Consider the following 22793-nt stretch of genomic DNA (forward strand, 5'->3'; position numbering starts at 1 on the left):
GTATATAAGCCAAACTTTTGGGTGGATTGGCCTTTGTTTTTAGCATCTTATCTATTTACTGCAACTCTGTGTTATCTGTAATCATTCCTATTTTGCAAATCGGGAAATTATAATTTAAAGAGGTTAAGGAATTCCTCATACAACTATAAAACTCACTTTAAAAGCCTACTTAATTTGAGGCACCTGGCTGGCTCAGTCAGCGGAGCATACAGCTCTTGATCCCAGGGTTCAAGCTCCATGTTGGATGTAGAGATCACTTTAAAAAAAAAATCTTAAAAAAAAAATCCTACTTAATTTAAAAACGCATTCATTCCGCTATTTTACCTCTTAAAAGGTGCAAAGCCTCTATTAGAAAACTTAACCCGTTATATTGTCTTTGAGGTTTACGTATCTGCTTTCCTATAAGATTGGGAGATTTTTTAGAGCAGGGACTAATCTTATTTATTTTTGGGCTCCCCCAGCAACTAGTAGAGTCCCTGTCACATGTTAGGTACCTAAAAAAATACTAGTTGAGTAGCAAATCAATACATAGAATGAAATTGAGGGGATTTTAGAGCTCATGGAAATCATAGAGACACTAGAATTTCTAAAAAGAATTCTGTATTGCTTACACAGGGCTACAGCTTTTGATTTTGACTCTTATTTATAAAACAACTAGTACTGTCCATCACATCGTCTCATAAAAGAAGCCATTTTAATACCAGAAAAAGTAGGAAGAACAATCTCAGAGTAAGCACAGTTGGTAACTTTACATCAATTTTCAGTCATGGCTAGCATCTATTTAAGGATTAGGTTTCAGGAATCATTATCTGATTCAACCCTCTTCTTTTAGAGATGATGTATCTGAGCTCAGAGAAGTATCAAAGTTCTTATAGCAAGGCAGAATAACTGAGTTTAGAACCCAGGTCTTCTGACTACCAGCCCAAAATTTTGATCCAGTCACTTTAGTCTTCATCACATGATAACACTTAGGCACAGAGAATTTGTTCCTTAAGTAAGATCATATATCTAGTAAGCAGTAGAGCTGGGACTTGAATCCACATTATCCAGCTCCACCTTCAGTGAAACCTATGCATTGCTTACATGTAATTTTAATCCATTCTACCAGCCCCCATTCAGCTGTAAAGATGGAATTATAAATGATTGAAAGGAAATGTTTAGGGGGGCCTGGGTGGCTCAGTCGGTTAAGTGTCTGACTTCAGCTCAGGTCTTGATCTTGGGGTCCTGGGATTGAGCCCCACGTCCAGCTCTGTGCTCAATGGAGAGTCTGCTTCTCTCTCTCCCTCTGGCCCTCCCCCCGCTCATGCTCTCTAGTGTGCGCACACTCTCTGTCTCTCTGAAATAAAATCTTAAAAAAAGGAAACGTTTATATTTAGTATTTTCTTTCCTTAAAAATTTCAGATTTGGAGCTTCAGCAGCTTCTTCCAGGGAGGAGGTCCAGCGTAGCTGTTGTTTTGACCCAGGGTCTTGATTCACATCCATAGATTGGAATATTGGTGTACCAACCATCCTCAGACACCTCACTAAGGACAGGTATGTGAAACAGATAGTAAAGATAAGTAGAATGAATGCTAGTGTTTTTTCCTTTCTATTTCTTGTTAGATGAGAACAGTTGACTACCTTAAAAAATTTAGCCCTTTATCCTGGTAAAAACAAAGCATTTGGAATATTAATTGAGTGGGGCAAAATATTTTCTTGATGGTAAAATATGTGTCAAAATGTTAACAGTGGTGAAACTTAGGGTAATTGAAAGTTTTCTTCTTTCTCTTTTTGTGCATTTTTCAAATTGTATTTATGAGCTTGTGTTAGTTAGCTATTGTTACATAACGAACCACCCCTAACTTAGTGGTTTAAAAACATACCAGTCATTTATTTTGCTCATGTATCTGTAATTTGGACAAGACCTGCTTAGTGGGGACAGCTTGTCTCTGTTAATATGTGGCCTAAGATGAAGTAGCTGAAAGGGTGGGGGTGGCTTGAGGCTGGGTGGTGGAATCATTTGAACACTTGGCACACTCATATATGTGTTAATGCTAGCTTTTGGTAGGGACCTAAGCCTGGGCTGTTAGCCACAACACCTACACATGACCTCTCCTTTTGGCTGCTTGGTTTCCTCACAGCATGATGGCTCGGTTCCAAGAAAGAGCATCCCAAGAGAGCAAGGTGAAGTTGCATGGCATATTTGACTTCGTTTTGGAAGTCACATAATGGTACTCTGTTTTTTTCTGCTGGTTGAGGTAGTCCTAAAGGTCCACCTAGGTTCAGAAGAGGGGGTAGATATAGACCACACCGCTTGAAGGGAGGAATATCAGCATCTCATTAGAAGAGCTCATAGGATGGAATCTGCCATTGTAGCCATCTTTGGAGAATATAATGTGTCACAGTTTGTATTACTTTTAAGATAAGAGTATAAATAATATGTGTAATATATAAAAAGAGGAATATTGACAGAAATTATGGTGTATGAGTCCAGTAAGAATTTTGTGTGTTTTTCCCTGTCTAAGTAGAGTATGATGCTGAAAATAAGATGCCTAAACAGGAAGAGGTGAGATAGATTTTGAATTTTCTTTTGTATCAATAAAGCAGCAAACTGAAAAATGGAGACAAAAATTTATGAACAAGATGCAAAATAAGATTTGTAGCTTGGATTTTTTGTTTTTGAAAAAATGGCTTTTATTTTAGTTTAAAGGCTACTTTTTTTTTTTTCCTTATTTTAATAATTGGAGAATTGTTTGGGAAGCTGGTTTCTGATATGATAGATTTGAGAAACTAGTGTCAGTGTTTCTGTATGCATCATTTGTTTTGTCTATCTGCTACTTTTAAGGAAAACTAATCTTTTTTAGGATTGTACAATTTTACCTGCTAAATTTCTGGTAAATATTTTAAAATTTCAGTGGAACAAGAAAACTTTCAAAGTTGTAGAATATTTGGTTGTATTATTACTATTTTTAAAAAAGATTTATTTATTTATTTTAGAGAGAGAGAGAGCGTGTGAGAGCGAGCATGAGTGGGGGAGGAGCAGAGGGAGAGAATCTCAGGCACACTCCCTGCTGAGCAGGGAGCCTAACTTGGAGCCTTTCAGGACCCTGAGATCAGGACTTGAATTGAAATCACGTGTTAGTTGCTTAACTGACTGAGCCACCCAGATGCCCCTATTTGGTTGTATTATTGGTCACACTTAGCAGTTTTATGAATCGCCTTTGGCAGGTTTGAATATAGTTAGTACTTAATTCCTGAATGTAATGGGATAATATTTTTAGATAGTCCTCTTACATGGAGATGTTGGTCCATTCACTATAGGTGGGAAATAAGCTATAATTAATATATACCCGTATGTATGTGTACACACACACACTGTCACACTCATTATCTCTTAGGCCCAGAACAATTTTTTTGCTGTCTAGATATGAGCCTAATATGGCAGAGATGGTTCAGTTCTATTTCCCAACTACTCACAGATATCTTATAATGGGAAAGGACTTAACCAGCTCTTGTGACAATAGAGGTAATCTCAGAAGTTTGCCCTTAACTGTGAATAATCAGAATTGACAGAGCTTGTGAAATGGTATATTTTATTTTAGTTCAAAGGTATAATAATTGGGAAAGCTGTTTTAATTTTTTTTTTTTCATCTAAAAGCATGATGTTTTCCAGTAGACATAGATTGGAAATAATGAGTAGTGTAAAATATTGTGTCTTAAATAACAACAACAGATACATGCATATATGTATAGACATATATAAAGCCTGTAAGCATTAACTTGCCTTCTTTTTTTATTTTAAGCATTTTTAAAGCCCACTTTTGCTTTTAAGAAGTTTGAGTAGGTAAATTGCTGATTAACATCTTTTCTGGGTTTATCTTGCCTCCATTCTGCAAGGCCTGTGCCTAAGGGCTTAAAAAAATCCCTTGAGTGAGTGAAATACTGTTTTCTGACTGAAGCTAAAACAAACAACAATAAAAACTTCTAAAACACCCTATAGAAATTGCAAATATGCTGGTGTTTACTCTGTGGCACTCTATTCAATTCATGGAAGGAGGTAAATGATAAGGTTCTCTTGTGAAGACGAATGACTTTTGGGGCGCCTGGGTGACTCAGTAATTTGGGTGCCTGCCTTCGACTTGGGTCATGATCTCGGGGTCCTGGGATCGAGCCCCACATTGGGCTCCCTGCTCAGCCGGGAGTTTGCTTCTCCCTCTCCCTCTGCATACTGCTCGTGCTCGCCCTCTCTCTCAAATAAAATCTTTGAAAAGATGAATATGTAAATATTCTTTTAAAATACAAAAAATATTTTTGAATAATTATGGAAGGCAGAAATTATATTTCTTCGGGATTAGTGGTTATCCTACTTACTCTGATTTCTAAAATTATAATGACTCATTTGAAAAATGGCATTCGGTTCATGCTTATACAGATTTTTGGCAAAATAGAAGTTGTGTGACTTTCTTGTCTTGAACTCCCCACCCCCCATTATTAAAAAATATAACACCTTTTATGTTTGAAATGTTTAACAAAAGTGATTAAAATTTGTGGTAAGGAAATGATTGGCATAGCATAAAATTTACCACATTAACTATTTTTTTGTGTACAGTTCAGTAATATTAATAAGTATATTTGCATTGTTGAACAACCAATCTCTAGAACTTTTCATCTTGTGAAACTGAAACTTTATACCTATTAAACAACAACTACCTTATTCTCCCCTCCCTCTACCCCTGGCAACCAGGATTCTGTCTGTGAATTTGGCTACTGTACGTACCTCATATAAATGGAATCATCCAGAATTGTCTTTTTGTGACCGGCTTATTTCATTGAGTGTGATGTCCTCAAGGACATTTGATGTAGTACCTGTCAGAATTTCCTTTTTTTTTTTTTTTTGTAGAGAGAGAGAAGGAAAGTGGAGGGCAGAGGGAGAGAGAAATCTTAAGCAGGTTCCATGCCCAGTATGAAGCCTGAGATCATGACCTGAGCTGAAATCAAGAGTCAGACACCTAACCAACTGAGCCATGTAGGCACCCCAGCATTGTTCCTTTTTATTATTGAATATTCCATTGTATAGTTACACCAAATTTTATTTATTTATTTTTAAAAGATTTTATTTTTAAGTAATCTCTGCACTCCATGTGGGGCTTGAACTTAAAACCCTGAGATCAAGAGTCGCCTGCTCTACTGACTGAGCCAGCCAGGTGCCCCTCGATATACCAATTTTAAAAATTAATTCATCAGTTGTTGGGTATTTGAATTGTTCCTACTTCTTGGCTATTATATTTATCATCTCAATTTTTTCAAAAATTTATTTATTTATTTTAGAGAGACAGAGCACAAGCTGGAGGGGTAAAGGGAGAGGGAGAGAGAATCTCAAGCAGACTGTGTGCAGAGTGTGGAGCCCTATGCAAGGGCTTGATCTCACAGCCCTGAGATCATGACCTGAGCCGAAACCAAGAGTTAGATGCTTAACAGATTACACCACTCAGGTGCCACTATCTCATCAGTTAAACATTTTCTCCTTTGTATATTTAATATATATACATATGTAGAGTATAATATATCTAGATGTAATATAAATATACATATATTGAGGGATATACTCAAATATTTTTAGTAATAGTTAAGGGATCAAAACAGTTTGGAGGTCAGTGTTCTAGTCCAGAACAGTCAGAAAACAACTAGAATTATCCTTAGTCACAGGTCTGATTGTACCACTTAAAATTATATTCTATTACCTGTGAAAAAAGCTAAATTTCTTAATGTGATGTTTAAGGAGCTGTACCTTAACAGACCTGTACTTCCTTTTTGTTTTCTAGGTACATTTCAGTCTTATAGCTCAGTGCTACCTTTTAGATTATTCTCACCAAATTCCTCGTAGTTCCTTTAATATATGATGTTCTGCCTTTGAGCTTTTGCCAACTCTTTCCCATTGCCTAGAATGCTGTTTCCTGCCCACCTTGCCTTTTTAAGGGGTACTGTGATATACCATTTAAGCTCCAGCTAAATCACTTCTCCGAAGTGCTCCCCGGCTTATCCAAGTCAATTTAATTGCTTCATTTTCTGTGATAGCTCTGTATCTGGTATGTACCTTTATTACAGCAGCTCTCAAACTAAATTGCAGTTATTTATTAGTGTGTCTGCATCCTTTCCTAGAATGCTACCTCCTTGAGGACAAAGAAGGCGCCTTATTCATCTAATACTTGTTGTATAAGTGAGTGGGTAGTAGCCTTGTAGGTGAGGCACTTGCATGACCTTGAGGGTGATGCCTTATGGATGGAGGCCTACCTGTTATCTCAGTTTTCAAATTTTTTGTTACGTTACTTACTTTAGGTCCATACCTACACAGGTTGAGGGTGAGCTCAGGAGTTCATAAACAACTTATGGAGTCATTTCCCTCTGGACATAAAGAAAAGGAAAAAAACAAAATGAAGTTTGGTCTGCCCACTTGAAGGCAAGGGTTCCCCTCGGAATTTTTGCCCCTGGAGGCTTTCTATTTTCAGATGCTCTTGCTGTTGCTGCTGTACCCACCACAGAAGACCTTGGGGGACTGGAACATGAGAGGATGGGTAGAAAGAGAGAATAAATTCCCAAGGGATTCACCCCTCTTTTTCTGAGCTTTATTTATTTTTATTAAAGACTTTATTTATTTGACAGAGAGAGGAGAGAGAGAGAGCGAGCGTGCACAAGCAAGGGGAACGGCAGGCAGAGGGAGAGGGAGAAGCAGGCTCCTTGCTCAGCAGGGAGCCGGATGTGGGCTCCATCCCAAGACCCTGGGATCATGACCTGAGCCAGAGGCAGATGCTTAACCGACTGAACCACCCAGGTGCCCCATCTTTTTCTGAGCTTTAGAAGTTCCCTTTCCTAGGTTTGAGCCGGGGCTAGGGGGCTTCTCCTGTATTTCTTTCCACCTATGCCATAGTGCTCACTTACGAGTTTTGGATTATGTTGTGTTTAGGCTGGGAAATACTAGACGGAAAAAATGGTAAACTTGCAGCAAGTACAGTGATACTTTGAATTCTGGTGCTCTTCCCAGATCTGCCTGTAATATTTACTTCTAAGGGTCTTCAGATAGCTGTTCATGCATTCCTTCCAGGTTTTATAATTTAGTTCATTGAGAGATAAATGGAGGTGTTTGTTTACTCTATTACCAAACGGAAAGTCTTCCCAACGCTTTTGTTTTAACATTTTATTTTGATATAATTTTAGATTAATAGGAAGTTGTAAAAAGAAGATAGAGAGGTTCAGTGTGACTTTTACCTAGTTTCCTCCAGTGGTTATATTTGACATAGTTATAGCATAATACTCAAGCCAGAAAACTAACATTAACACCAGCTTTTATTATGAACATTTCAAATATATAAGAATGTTGAAAGAATAGTACATCGAACATCTGTATATCTCTGATAATTCAGTAACTTTAATGTTTTGCCATACTTGCTTTATATCTATATATCTATAATCTATATAGATACATAGATATATTCTAATATGCGTGTATTCTCTTGTCTGTGAACCACTTGAAAGAACATTGCAGGCATCAGGATACTGCACCCCTAAGTACTTAGTTTATCTTCTAAAAAAAGAAAAGACACTATACTTTAATAAACATTTAATAAAAGCAAATTATTTTTCTGTATAACTCTAGTACCATTATCATAATGCCTAAGAACACTAGCAATATGAATTTGTGGGGGACAGTAGTCTTAATGTTCCAGGACTTTTGTTCTGAAGTTGACTCCTGAAGGCTTAAGTTATTGTTTGAGGAGATGGCCCTCCTGATGATGCACTCTTGGTGATAGTTTTGAATGTCTGAGCTCCCACTATGTGTGCAATTCAGAGCCCAGGATGCTTCCTGATTCTACATTCTTGTTTTCTGTCACTTCCCTCAGCTCAGATTTCCTAAAGCTGTCTGAGCAGATACTTAGAATAATCCTTATCAAGAGATTATAACTTTGTCAAACTGATTCAGGACTAGCATGTAACTTTGGTTTTAGTTATTAGTCAAGAAATTACAGTTGTGGTAGTTTTTGATAATGATGATGTGTAAGGATTGTATCCAACTGTAAAGTAATTGAAAACCTGGCTACAAGGCTTAAACAAAGAAAGGTCTGTTTTTCTTTCATAAGCCTGGAAGTAGGCAGTTGCTCATGTTGCTTCAGTGGCTCAACAATGTTGGGGCCCATATCTTTGTGATTTGCTTGGCCTTCATGGTCCTAAGATAGCTACAACTCCAGCCTTCCACCCACACTTAAGGAGGAAGGCAAAAGGTCCAGACCAAGCAAAAGCTTTCCTGTTAGCGTTCTAGCAAGTTACTTCTAACGTCTCCTGGACCAAAATTGGGTCCTGTGGTCACTTCTAACTGTAAGTAGCCTTTTTTTTTCAATTTTTTTTTTAAAGATTTTATTTATTTACTTGACAGAGAGACAGCCAGTGAGAGAGGGAATACAGGCAGGGGGAGTGGGAGAGGAAGAAGCAGGCTCCCAGTGGATGAGCCTGATGTGGGGCTCGATCCCAGGACTCTGGGATCACGCCCTGAGCCGAAGGCAGACGCCTAATGACTGAGCCACCCAGGCGCCCCAGGTAAGTAGCCTTTTGGCCTCTGTAGTGAGATGCAAGGAGGAAGAAAGGATTTAGGAATGGCTTTTGGGGCAGCCAGTTAACAGCATCTGTCACAATTATATGATTGCATTCATTTTACTTCAGAAATTCATTTGACGTCAGTATGATATTCAGCACGTTCAGCTTTACAGTTACATAGTGACATCTTACTGGGTACTGTAGGAAACAAAAGGAATTTTAAATTTAGTTGTGAAGGTGAGCTTTTTGGTTATGCAAGGTAAACTTTAGCTTGAATTTTGGGACCCAGGGCAGGTTTTTGAATATGTAAGCATCTATTTTCTCATATGAATTAATAATGCCTGACTTTTAGGGTAATTGTGAAGTGGGAAGGAGATACTTTGTGTGAAGTACTTAATATAGTGCCTGCTGCATTGATGGTGTGACAGGGAGATATTATTTATCATTGTTTGGTGGGTAGATGTTGTGCTAGAGTAGAAGAGCATGGAGTTCATAGTCAACAGACTTGATTTGATTCCTAGTTCCACTACACAATAAATGTGTGGTCTTAGGCAAATCATGCAGTCTCGCCGAGATAGTTTATTAACCTGCAGTGTTTATTTCTCAGGATTGTTCAAAGGAATAAAGATTATATATATACAGTGAGGCACCATGTAAACTCTCAGTAAAAAGTATCGGTTCCTGCTATTTTTAGTTATGATTTCTGTAATTTGGGATCCATATAATAGGTAGGGAATCAGTCATTGAATTTACTTTAGAAATTTATTTGAGGTTTACTTTATTTGTAGTAAAAGGGATATTGTTGATTAGTAGTGAAAATTTTTCATCTGTTCCAAAAACCAGTTGCAGAAACTGGACAGTGTTACTGTGGAAAACAGGACTTTCTTTTTTAATAAAGATTTTTATTTTTAAGTAATATGTACACCTGATGTAGGACTTGAACTTACAACCCCAGGATCAAGAGTTGCATGCTCCACTGACTGAGCCAGCCAGGCACCCCAACAAAATGACTTTTAAATTTAGTTGTGAAGGTGAGCTTTTGGTTATATAAGATAAAACTTGGCTTGAATTTTTGGACTTTGGCATAATGGTATTGTGTTGTGAATCTCACTTATTCTTTTTTGCTCAACACTATCTTAAGATTTAAACTTATTTACTTACTTATTTATTTAGTAGGCTCCGCTCCCAGCATGGAGCCCAGTGCAGGGCTTGAACTCACAACCCTGAGAATAAGACCTGAGCCGAGATCAGGAGTCAGACACTTACACAACTGAGCCACCCACGTGCCCCAAGATTTAAGCATATTTGAAATCTACTGTATAACTACTGACTGTTGTATAATATTCCATTGTATGTGGATTTCTACATTTTATTTACTTGTTTCTTTAATGAATCTTTAGGTGTAGTTTGAAAACTAACATAAATAGTACTATTATGCATTTTATTACACATATTCCCTGTTGAATTATGCAATGGTTTCCCTGTGGTATATACTGAGGAAGGGAATTACTGACATATGGCCCATACACATACTTAATTTCACTTAATATTGCTAGATTGTTTTCCAGAACGGTAACCCAATTTATGCTCCTACCAGTAGTCTATTAGGGTTCCTATTTCCTTAAATAGTCACCAGCATTTGGTCTTATCCATCTGTTTAGTCTTATCAATCTGATGGATATAATGTGTTTTGTGTTTCTTTTCTTTTCCTTTCTTTATTTTAGAGAGAGCTCGAGAGCGAGCATGCCTGGGGGGTGGAGACACTGAGGGAGAGGGGGAGAGGGAATCCCAAGCCTTCGTTGTGCGGAGCACGGAGCCTGATGCAGGGCTTGATCCCAGGACCCTGAGATCACAACCTGAGTGGAAATCAAGAGTTGGATGCTTAACCGACTGAGCTACCCAAGAGCCCCAAGTAGTGTTTTGTTTTAATTTACTTTTCGGTGATTGAGAGTGAGATTTGGCATCTATTTATTGATACCATTTGGGTTTTCCCTGCATGTTGACTAAAAAAATTACCCAAATAATACAGATTTGTTGTAGATATTTTTTAAATTTGTCTTTCTTTTTTTCTTGTTGTTTTATTTTTTTGTTGTAGATATTTTTAAAAATTCGGATCATCTGTAATATCCTAATCTAGAGATAATGGCTATTAACATTGGCTGTCTCTTTCTGGTTTTCAAATATTCATACACATATAAATTCATACACAAATACATACTTTTGTTAATAGGATCACATACCTGTGTATGCTATTTTCTGTAACGTACACTTTTCATTTCACAATGATATATGACCATTTTCCTGTGTTGCTGGGAATGTATCTACATTACCATTTAATGGGTGCATACCATTTCATTCTATGGCTTTAAGTTATTTAATTTTATATTGTGGGACATATGTGCTATTTTTTTTTCTCATTAACAATACTTTGATGAACTGTTAATCAAGCCTAAGCCTCCATTTTGATGAGGCAAGGCTAGAGGGATTATGCTCTTGCTCCCTTTGTGAAACTGGATTTATAATGGCAAGTTGGAGGCTCTCTCAGTTTATTTTCTGCTTGGATTCTAGGGCAGCTATTAACACTTCATTTTATAAAGACAATATCTAGCCCTCCATGTTCCAGGGCTAGAGTTTAAAGACTTCCCAGTTAGGCTTTATTCTTTCTCTCTCTCTCTCTCTCACTTTGTCAAGGCCTGGTTAACAAAGGAGAGTGGAAGAGTGGATAGACATGTATGTAAATATCCTTGTCTCTTCCGATAGAGGGGCTGCTAAATTTCAACTATAGAGAACTCATCTAACTTGATAACTTCTTTTTATTTTTTAAAACGTTAATAGCCTTTTATTATAAAAGTAAAAATTTGTTGTAAAATAGTTGAGAAAACATAGAAAACTATAAAGAAAATAAAATTCCTATAATCCTACTCAGTGATAACTGCTATTACAATTATACTTTAATCCTTTTAGATGTTTTTCTAGATGGTGTGCACTGGCTCACCAGTACCAACCAGTAGTTAAAGAATTATGCAAGCCCAAATCATTGGTAACTTGATGTTAGCTATGGTGGGAGTAGTTCCACCATGGAAATTGGCAAATGATAGAAATCAAGGCTTCCTTCTTTTTGCCTAATTCTATCCAGAGCCAGTTTTTCAGCACACTACTGCATTTATACATTATATCAATAAATAGAGATCAAATTCATTTTTAATGGCTTCGTAGAAGTGTAGAAGTGTATATAGATCAGTGGTTCTTAGTGTGGTCCTTGGAGTAGCCATATCAGTGTTACCTGGAAAAACTTCAGAAATGCAAATTCTTGGCCTCTGCCCAGACCTACAGAATCAGAAACTCTCTATTGGGCCCAGCAGTCTATGGTTCCCTACAAGCTCTGTACGTGATTCTGATGTATGCTAAAGCTTGAGAACCAGTGGTATAGATATACCATTAATTATCTGATTGGTCTGATGATTTCTGTGTAATAAGTTCCTAGCTATATGTTCATTTAAGTGTGTTTAGGTGGATATTGCCAAGTTGTATTCAAAAACGGCTGTACTAGTTTCCATTCCCACATGAAGTCTACATCAATTTCATTTTAGGTTCTAGTTCCATGTAGAGAAAAACAGTTATGTTAAATATCTTCTTTTCTAGCTGCATCGATATCCATTTATCCATGCTAGAACTCATTTCACTGGCATTGTCTTCAACAATAAATTATTTTAATATTATTTCTACTTTTAAGAAGAGGACAGTTGAGACATAAAACAAACAAACAATAACAAATGAACAAAAAAACCAAAACCACTATGCCTTGCTTGCAGAAGACATCTAGCATCTTGTGTGGCTATACCTGTGAGTACCTACCTTCAATCCCCCTGTGAATGATTAACCCATGCTTCTTACCTTTGGCATATTATATAGTTCTGAAACACCACTTTATTTTTTTTTTATTTTATTTTTTTTAAAGATTTATTTATTTATTTATTTGACAGAGAGAGACAGCCAGCGAGAGAGGGGGAACACAAGGAGGGGGAGTGGGAGAGGAAGAAGCAGGTTCTTAGTGGAGGAGCCTGATGTGGGGCTCGAACCCAGACCGCTGGGATCACGCCCTGAGCCGAAGGCAGATGCTTAACCACTGCGCTACCCAGGCGCCCCTGAAACACCACTTTAAAATATGTTAAGATCTCCTTGCTGTGAAAGTTGCTACAAATATTGCTAAGCTGTTAGAAGGGGCAAAAGATCCCAGTAAGAACTTGTGACTCTTCTTGGCTTATACAGACAATAAGTGGTAAATATTTTAAAGAGTTTTGTTAGTCTAGGAGCCACAATTTATAAGTATTGGTGAAAAGAAGGCTAATTTAAGCAGCGTTGCCATATTTCATTGGCCCTGATTATTGGCACTCCCGTTTTTTCATTTTGAACTTTTATTGAGGAATAGTTGTGAACGCTAAAACTGGCCCTGATCCCAAACCTTCATCCTTAAGGGACTCCCCCCCCCCCCAGAATGAATGCTTTGAACTCAAAACTTAATTTTATGATGGTATTAATAGGGTCTGCCAAATTGCCAAGATTCCAGATTATACAACCTCAGAAATAATTTGATTATTTAACAATTTAATGTCTTAATTTAAGTAAAGTAACGTAATTTCGTTTGAAGTGATGTCTCCAAAGTTTGTGTTCTTGACCTGAGCAGTTAGTTCTCAGTGATTCTGCTCTGAAGGAAAGAGGAACATTGGAGTTGAAATGATAGCCCCCAGTTCTTTGTTGTTTCATCTTCCCTTCCAGTATAGTGTGGTAGTTTGGATAGCTTCTTAGCCTTGGTCAAGTCACCTGATTTCTTTGTGCCTCAGTTTTCTTATCTGTAAAATTGAACTACTGATATGCCTCTCACAAGGTTATTATCAGGATTAAATGCAATATGATATGTAATGTGCACAGCATAATTCTCATAGGTACTTAGTAATTGGTAGATGCCTTTCAATTTCTCTTCTTAATAGTAAGTATTCATTTTTTAAAAAAAGATGTATTTATTTATTTAAGGGTGCAAGTGGGGGAGGGACAGGGGGAACAATCTCAAGCAGATTCCCTGCTGAGGGGCTCAATCTCACCACCCTGAGATCATGACCTGAGCCAAAATCAAGAGTTGTATGCTCAACAACTGAGCCACCCAGGTGCCTGAATGAAGTATTCCTTATAGCTCTCTTCTTGATATTTCCTCTCCTTAGATCAGTAGTTCTTAACCCTTTTTTGGGTCTTGTCCTCCTTTCAGAATTTAATGTAAGCCATGACCCCTCTTACCAGAAAAATGCACCTATTAAACTTTAACTGCACTTTGGGGACTTTATAGGTTATCCCCCTACACACCCTGCCTTGCCAAAGCTTGTCTATGAACCAGGTTGAGGATCTTTGCAGAACAGCTCCTTGGCAGACTCACCAGTTTCCTGGCTTCCCTTGTCATCTCAGTGTAGATGGCTCGTAAGTCTGGTTGTTTGTCTTGTGAGCTTCTACCTGCTGGACATACTTACCATGGTATCTTTATGTAATAGAGACTTAATAAGTGAATGGAGGAATAAATCACACATTTTAATTGTTGATAAAGGCCAAATGAATTATGACACTATGTGGCTAGAGTTAGAGATCTTATTCACTGTAAATTATAGCTAATAAGGTTAAGTGAGGTTAGGTATTGATTTAGGCACAACGGTCTCATTTCCTGCAGTACCCATTGAAATTTAAGTGTAAACCTGTGGAAAGGATTTTGGTCACAAATTCTAGTGAGGAAATGAGTTTCCAAGAAACCCATCAAATGTGGTAGCTTCTTTCAGACTATAAGGTTAGGGACACCTGGGTGTAGCTCAGTCGGTTGAGCGTCTGACTCTTGATTTTTGCTCAGGTCATGATCTTGGAGTCCTGGGATTGAGCTTTGCATCAGGCTCTGCGCTCTGCATGGAGTCGACTTAGGAGTCTGTCTCTCTCAAATAAATAAATCAATCTTAAAAAACCCCAAAAAAACAAACAAAACCCCCCAAAACTATTTGGTTAGAGCCAATATGGAAACTCATCTAAAATTTTGTATTTCACTTTCAAGTAGTATCATGGACAACTGTGTGTTATTAGAACTTTGTGCCTTCATCTCTTCCATCCCTTCTCCCCACAGTTTTAGTTAGGGCTGTAATAGTTCCAGGGGATAGAAACCCAGTTTAAAGGGGGAAAAGTGTTATTGGCCCAAGTAATTGAATAATTCAGAGTCAGGTCTGATTTAGGAGAGATTTAGGGGCTCAAATGACTGTCAGGAGCTCTCACTTTTATTCCTGATTTCTCAGTTCTGTTTTTCTTTACCTCTTTTCCTTCCGAGACTGGTAGCTTTCTTTATGTAGTCAGGGAAGAAGGCTGCAAGCAGCTCTAGTTTATATTGGTTTTATGACTGCAATCCTAGAGAAGGAGAGATAATCTTCCCCATAGTGTCAGAAAAAATTCCTGGGAAAGGCTTTGGACTTGATTGCTGAATTACCTGTATCAGTGAACCTCAAAGTGTGGTCCCTGGGCCAGTATCATCAGCACAGCTGGGAGATATCAGCAGTGTAAATTCTGGGGCCTCTACCCAGATCTACTGAGTCTTGGGGGTGGGGCCCAGCATTCTGTGCCTTAGCAAGCCTTCTTGGTGATTCTGATGTATGTATGCTAAAGCTTGAGAACTACTGATCTGTATTATCAGTAGTCCCACCTGTCTGAACTAGAACAAGACCCTTTACCTTTGGAATAATTAGTGGTTTTATTACTTTCCCTAACAAGTGCAGCTGGAAACTATTTTTTAAAATTTAAATTTCTGCAAGATTATGGTCTGTACAATTCATTCAATTGAAATGTTCCCTTTAAGTAGATGAGTTTCTTTAAATTTTTTTTTAAAGATTTATTAGAGAGAGCACATGTGAGCACAAGTGGGGGGAAGGGCAGAGAGAGAGGGAGAAGCAGACTCTGCACTGATCAGGGAGTCTGACTCGGGGCTTGATCCCAGGACCCGAGATCATGACCTGAGCTGAAGTCAGACATTTAACCGACTGAGCCACCCAGACACCCTCTTAATTTTTTTATGATATACTGTCATCAGAAAAAAAGCAAAGTAGCATTATTTGCATGCCATCTATATTCCAGTCAGGTCAAATATGTTTATACACAGGTCTTTAATCCCTCACACAATGCTATAAAATAGGTCATGGTTCCCATTGTTGCTAAAAAGAAAACTGAGGCTGAGAGAGGTTTGTCTAAGGTAGACTAAGGTTGTATATCTCATAAACGGAAAAGTAGAGTTTGAATGTAGATATTCAACAAGCGTTTTATAGAGGGTCTGCTGTGTGCTGGGATGTTATAAGTATCAGGAGTGCAAAACTGCTTAAGACCTACCTAGCCTTTGTCCTCAAGGAACTTAGTCTCATAGAGAAGACAGTACAGGGTAATGACTCCAATAATAAAGATATTGAAAGAGTGATTTGGTAAACAGTGGGGGGGAGCTTCCAGCTTGGCTTGGTTTGGGGAAGACTTCAAAAAAGGATATGATCTTTGATGTTTGAGTAGATACCATTTAAAAAATTCCTTTGATAAACACAAAAATCTCATTCTACTTTCATGTTTAATGAAATTTCAAAATAAATTACTTTTTAAAAGCAAATCAAGGCAATAATAACTTTAGAATGTTTTTTCAGACCATATTTGCCCTTTATCCCAATATTCTAATGTGTTCTTGAAGGAGGGGCTTGTTTTAACACTTCAGAATTTTTTCTTTTCTTTTTCTCTCTTTTTAAAGATTCTCTTTGTGAGAGAGAGAGAGAGCGCGCACAACAGGGGGAGCAGCAGGCAGACGGAGAAGCAGCCTCCCCTCTGAGCAAGGTGCTCAATGCAGGACTCAATCCCAGGACCCTGGGATCATGACCTGAGCTGAAGGCAGACGCTCAACCAACTGAGCCACCCAGGCATCCCAGCAGTTGATAATTTTCAAAGCTACATTGTATGCCATGGGAGATGTGTCATAATTTATTCAACCAGTCCCCCTGCTTTTTTTCCTTAAATATTTAAGCTTATAATTTTTACGGTTCTAAATGGTGCTACGGTGAATGTTTTTTACATTATATATCTTTGTATACTTGTATTTTGCCCTTAGTATAATTCCTAGAAATAGAATTGGTGGACCAAATACTTGTATTATGGATTTATATTCCTCCTCTTTTCATCTGTCATTGTCTTTTATCCTTTTTTGTTTGTTTTTAAAATATCTTCAAATGTTATGCTTTTATAACATGAGTTATGTTTTAGGGGTTTTGATACATTTGTTTTTCATTTTTGTTGATAAGTAGATAAAACATAGTTAATTTCTGGTCATTTTTGTCATGTAAGCCTATGAATTAAGGTGATACACATAAGCAGTGTCCCTGTTAACATAGTTTAAGATAGTATACTGGAGAGGAAAGAATGCCAGTGGAAATCAGGAGATAGACATTATGGTCACATCTTAAACAGTGATTATTTAATCATATTTAAAAATTTTTTTTTTAATTTTATAGAAAATTTTGTTTATTTATTAGAGAGAGAGCGAGAGCAGATGCAGTGGGGAAGGGCACAGGGAGAGGGAGAAGCAGACTCCCTGCTGAGCAGGGAGCCTGATGGCAGGGCTTGATCCCAGGACCCCAGGATCATGACCTGAGCTGAATGCAGACATTTAACCCAGGCGCCCCTAATGGCATGATTTTAAGTAATTTTGGTCGTGTATGTATTTTCCTACCTAAGATATAGGAATAGTATTGGCTTTAAGTTTTTGCCTACCTTATAAAATAAGAGAAGATATGTATAAAATGGAAGCCAGAGACATTATGTGACATATTTAAAGTCCTATAGTTTGAAAGTAGCAGTGAGGTTTTTAGCACAGGTCTTCTGACTTCAAGTCCAGTATTCTCTCATCTGTATTACAGCTCTATCGGAGATATGGTGTACAGAGCAAAAGAACTGTAGAACAAAAAGTATATATGCTGTATCAAACCATCTATTAGCTTTTGCCACGATATCATAGTCTTTTAAAAAAACAAAAACAAAACATACTTGTGGATTCCATTTTCTGTCCCAAATAAGTTAATGAAAGAGATTCAGATGGAATTTAAATGAACAAAAGAATATATTCTGAGATGGATAGATTACTGATAATAAGAGAGAAAATTATAGAGATAATACTAGAGGACTGGAAGAACTATGTCTTCCTAGATGATATTGGGATATAGGAAGACACAAACAGAAATGGAGATATTAGAAAATAAGAATATTGTTAGTTCAGTGGCTTTTTGTCTCCAAGCAAGCTTTTTTTCATCCTTAGGTAGAGAGATTTCTCTTAAGTTGATAATTGGTCTCAAGGATGGAGCTGACTTTGGACACACACACACACACACACACACATACACACCCCACCCCCATAGATTGTGAACATTAACATTTTATAGCAGTATGAATATTGGTCATAATGCATTATTTTTTCATGTAATTTATTCCTAGTGAGCTTAAGTGTACTCTATAGTCACATCAATTAGTGATCTGGCCTGCAAGATTTACATTTTCTACTTCAAGATTTGTCAAAATTCTTGGAATTTTCTGGAAAAAAAAATCCAGTAAATATAATTGTTTCAGCCTTTCTTTCATTTGAAACACTGTTCTTAATAGGGGATGTTGATCTTGCCCCTGAAAGAATTTTTTGATCTAATATGAATTAAACTGGATGAATGTGTACCTGTCAGGTTTCTTTTTTAATATTTGATTTACAAATGATGAAAAATGTAAAACTGAGTTCTCAGACCCACGGCAAAGAGACAATACTGATTTTTAAAAGAAGTAACAGTGGATGCCTCAGTTAAACGTCTGCCTCCAGCTCAGGACATGATTCCAGGGTCCCGGGATTGAGCCCCTCATTAGGCTCCCTGCTCAGCGGAGAGTCTGCTTCTCCCTCTCCCCCTGCCCTTCTGCGCGCACGCACTCTCAAATGAATAAAATCTTAAATAAATAAATAAATAAATAAATAAATAAATAAATAAAAGAAGTAACAATAAATTCTGTATAAATCACTTGTTCTAATAAACTTCTACCAAATTTGCTTTCTGCTGTAATACAATCATTAAAAGTCTCATTTCTGACTTAAAAAAATATTTCCTCACAAGGAAATTATATCTTATAAAGGGGAGGTTTTTCAGAATTTTAGTTTTAATGGTAAGGTTGCTTCTATTAGAATTCTTAAAGCATCTCATAGATTGGATGTCCTTTACTACCTTTTCTTTGATTTATAATATCACTGATTAGGATTGGGCTGAGTACATATTAGTCTCAAATCTTTGTGGGTTGCTAGATACTGAGGGCCTTTAAAATCTTTAGACTTCGTAACATAGAAGAAAAGTTTGAATTGGAATTTTCTTTCTGTTTTGTTTTCCGTCAGAATTTCCTGATGATATTCAGTTAGGACTCGGGGATTTTCTTCTAGAGATCAGGCAGCCCGTTCTTTCCTTAGGAGTTTTTCAGAATCTTTTTTCCTTTGTGGTATGCACTTACTAGGCAGAGTAGCCACGGTATTCTAGTAAGAAAACCTATTGCCAAAACACCCACTACAGCAGAAAACTGACCTACTTAATGCTGACAAGTTGAAAAAACATCTATGGAATTGTACCAGCATTGGATCAACTTCTTCCTTCTCTTGTGGTGACTGGGATGGGGGTAGAGAAGAGGATAGGAAAGAATAGTGAACTGTTGTAGGGAAGTAAGTAATGTGGTAAGTGAATATTTAATTACCTGAAATTATTTGATTAAAAACTCTTCATCTGGTACAATTTGGAGGCCTCTAAAATGTAGCAGTTCTTCTTAAATCACTTCAAACTTAAAAAAAAAAAAAAGTCAGGGGGCACCTGTGTGGCTCAGTTGATTATGTGTCTGCCTTTGGCTCAGGTCATGATCTCAGGGTCCTGGGATCAAGCCCTGTGTTGGACTCCCTACTCAGCAGGGCATCTGCTTCTCCCTTTCCCTCTGCTCCTCCTCCTGTTTGTACTCTCTCCCCCTCTGTCTTTCAAATAAATAAATCTTTAAAAAATTGTTTTTTCAGTTTATTGTTTTATCAGTGTAGTACATTTTGGAATTTATAGATACTGAAACAAAAAAAGAATGTTTGGAATTTTTATTTGTAGCAGGTGACTAGGGGCCTTAACTTTATCAAACTCATTTTTTCCACTGTTATCCAATCTAATTTTCACTATTCTCAGTATCACTAGCATCTCAATTTTAGAGCTGTGTTGTCCAGTATAGAAGCCACTAGCATATGTGGCTACTTAAATTTAAATTAATTAAAAGTGAGTAAAATAAAAACACTAATTTTTCTCTCAAACTAGCCAGATTTCAGGTGCTTACTAGCCCAGTGTGGCTAGTGGCTACCATATCGGGTAGCACAGATACAGAACATTTTCATCATTGAAGAAAGTTCTGTTGGGTAGGATTGTTCTAAAGACTGCCTCTTTCTGTCATGCTTTCAGGGTTTCCCAACCTTGGCACTGTTGACATTTTGGACCAGATAATTTTTTGTTTTGGAGGCCTTGCAGGATGTTTTGCAGCATCCTTGGCCTCTAGGCACTAGATGCCAGTAACATTCACCCAGTTTTGGCAACCAAAAATATCTCCGGATATTGCCAAAAGTCCCCTGGAGAGCAAAATCAACCTTGTTTTGAGAACCACTGATCTACTTACATATATTAGTTCTGTATTCAGCTAGTTTTTGCTTCACAAAAAGCTTAGTGGCTTAAATAAATAATTTAATAGCTCACGACTCTGGATTATTAGTTTGACTTGGGCTGTATTAATCTCTGTGGTCTCTTGGTGGTTTGGCTGGGGCCAGATAGCCTTACTTATATATGTTGGCAAGCTTTTGGCCAGGGTAGGGTTGGGAAGTTTGTTCTCCATATGGCCTTTCTAGGAGGCAGACTCATTCAATTTTTGGCTTAAAGTTCTAAGAGTACAAGAGAGGACAAATTCCAATGTGTAAGCACTTTTCCAGTCTCTGCTGTATTACATTTTCTAACATCCATTAGCCAAAGGAAATCACATGGCCAAGTCCAAATTCAAGAGGTAAAGAAATAGATTCCACCTCTCAGTAGGAAGAGTAGTAAAGTCATGTTATAAAGGAGTGTGCAAAAAGAATGAAGGAATTATTGTGGCTATTTTTGCAGAAAGTTTACTGCTGTTATTTTTTGGACAACACAAGGACCTTATTGCCCTTTCATTACATTTATCATTTTCTCCTTGTTTGTTTTGCTTTTATCACTTCTTGGCCTTTTGGCTAAGATCAAGTGTTTGTTTTTGCTTTGTTTTTATTGTTTTAAATCCATAATTATTTAATTTCATTCACATATTTGCTCTTTTGAGTATTCTTGATTCTTTCCTATGTTATCATGCTTCCACCTGAGGTTATTTCCTTTCTTCATAGATAATTCCTTTTTTTTTTTTTTAGTGTGAGTCTACTGGTAGTGAATGTTCTGTTTTTGTCTGAAAGCGTTTTTTATTTTGTCTTCATTTTTGAAGGCTTTTTTTTCTTTCTTTTTTTCTTTCTTTCTTTCCTTCCTTCCCTTCCTTCCTTCCTTCCTTCCTTCCTTCCTTCCTTCCTTCCTTCCTTCCTACCTTCCTACCTTCCTTCCTTTTTTTAAAAAAAGATTTTAAAGATTTTATTTATTTATTTGACAGAGAGAGAGACGGCCAGAGAGAGGGAACACAAGCAGGGGGAGTGGGAGAGGAAGAAGCAGGCTCCCAGCGGAGGAGCCTGATGCAGGGCTTGATCCCATAACGCCGGAATCACGCCGAGCCGAAGGCAGATGCTTAATGACTGAGCCACCCAGGTGCCCCCCTTTCTTTCTTTTTTAAGATTTTATTTATTTGTCAGAGAGCACAAGTAGGCAGCGCGGCAGGCAGAGAGAGAGGGAGAAGCAGGCTCTCTGCTGAGCAGGGAGCCCGACTCGGGGCTCGGTCCCAGGACCCTGGGATCATGACCTGAGCTGAAGGCAGACACTTAACTGACTGAGCCACCCAGGCGCCCTAAGGATTTTTTTTTTCTTTAACAGTGACAAATTTTAATTCTTCCCACTTTCTCATTAAACTTTTTTTTTTTTTAAAGACTTATATCTTTAAAAGAGAGAGAGAGCACAGAGGAAAAGGGAGAAGCCGACTTGCTGTTGAGCAGAGAGCCCAACACAGAGCTTAATCCTAGGATCCTGAGATCATGACCTGAGCTGAAGGCAGACACTTAACTGACTGAGCCACCCAGGCGCCCTAAGGATTTTTTTTTTCTTTAACAGTGACAAATTTTAATTCTTCCCACTTTCTCATTAAACTTTTTTTTTTTTAAAGACTTATATCTTTAAAAGAGAGAGAGAGCACAGAGGAAAAGGGAGAAGCCGACTTGCTGTTGAGCAGAGAGCCCAACACAGAGCTTAATCCTAGGATCCTGAGATCATGACCTGAGCTGAAGGCAGACTCTTAACCAACTGAGCCACCCAGGCACCTCTCTCATTAAACTCTTATTTTCATTCTCCTTTTCAGAGAATTTTATCCTAATGTAATATTTTTATGCTTAAACATGTTTTTAAAAAAATATTCCAGTATAGTTAGTATACAGTGTTATATTCATTTCAGTTGTACAATACAGTGATTCAACCGTCTATACAGTACTCAGTGCTTATCAAATAAGAGTACTCTTAACCCCCTTCATGTATTTCACCCATCCTCCCTTCTGGTAACCATCCATTTGTTTCTCTGTAGTTAAGAGTCTGTTTTTTTGTCTCTTTTCTTCTTTGTTGGTTTCTGCTGTTTCTTAAATTCTAAATATAAGTGAAATCATATGGTATTTGTTACTCTCTGACTGACTTATCTCTCTTAGCATTATAACCTGATGATAGGTAATGTTAAGCACCTTTTCATGTGTCTGTTGGCCATCTGTATATCTTTGGAGAAATGTCTGTTCATGTCTTCTGCCCATTTTTAAATTGGATTATTTGTTTTTTGGGTGTCAAGTTGTTTAAGTTCTTTATGTATTTTGGATACTAACCCTTTATCAGATATGTCATTTGCAAATATCTGTAGGTTGTCTATTAGTTTGTCGATTGTTTCTTTTGCTGTGTAGAAGTTTTTATTTTGATGTAGTCCCAGTAGTTTATTTTTAAAAAAATTTTTAAAAAGATTTTATTTAT

General features: G+C 37.5%; 1 protein-coding gene across 50 annotated transcripts in view; it reads left to right on the plus strand.

The window, feature by feature from the left end:
• Positions 1-22793, plus strand: part of NUMB (NUMB endocytic adaptor protein) — a 185505-nt gene that overhangs the window by 47815 nt on the left and 114897 nt on the right. For 31 of the 50 annotated variants that reach the window (XM_048220108.2, XM_048220093.2, XM_048220092.2 and 28 more), the window contains one exon: positions 1402-1533. The exons of 14 other annotated variants lie outside the window; for them this stretch is intronic. The gene's annotated coding sequence lies outside the window, so the exon portion shown is untranslated. Of the gene's footprint in view, positions 1-1401; positions 1534-21294; positions 21447-22793 lie in introns of all 50 variants that reach the window. 5 more of the 50 variants (XM_057318357.1, XM_057318362.1, XM_057318369.1 and 2 more) reach the window with 1 other exon arrangement.

This window comes from Ursus arctos, unplaced genomic scaffold (genome assembly GCF_023065955.2).
Source record: "Ursus arctos isolate Adak ecotype North America unplaced genomic scaffold, UrsArc2.0 scaffold_25, whole genome shotgun sequence".
Taxonomy (NCBI): Eukaryota; Metazoa; Chordata; class Mammalia; order Carnivora; family Ursidae; genus Ursus; species Ursus arctos.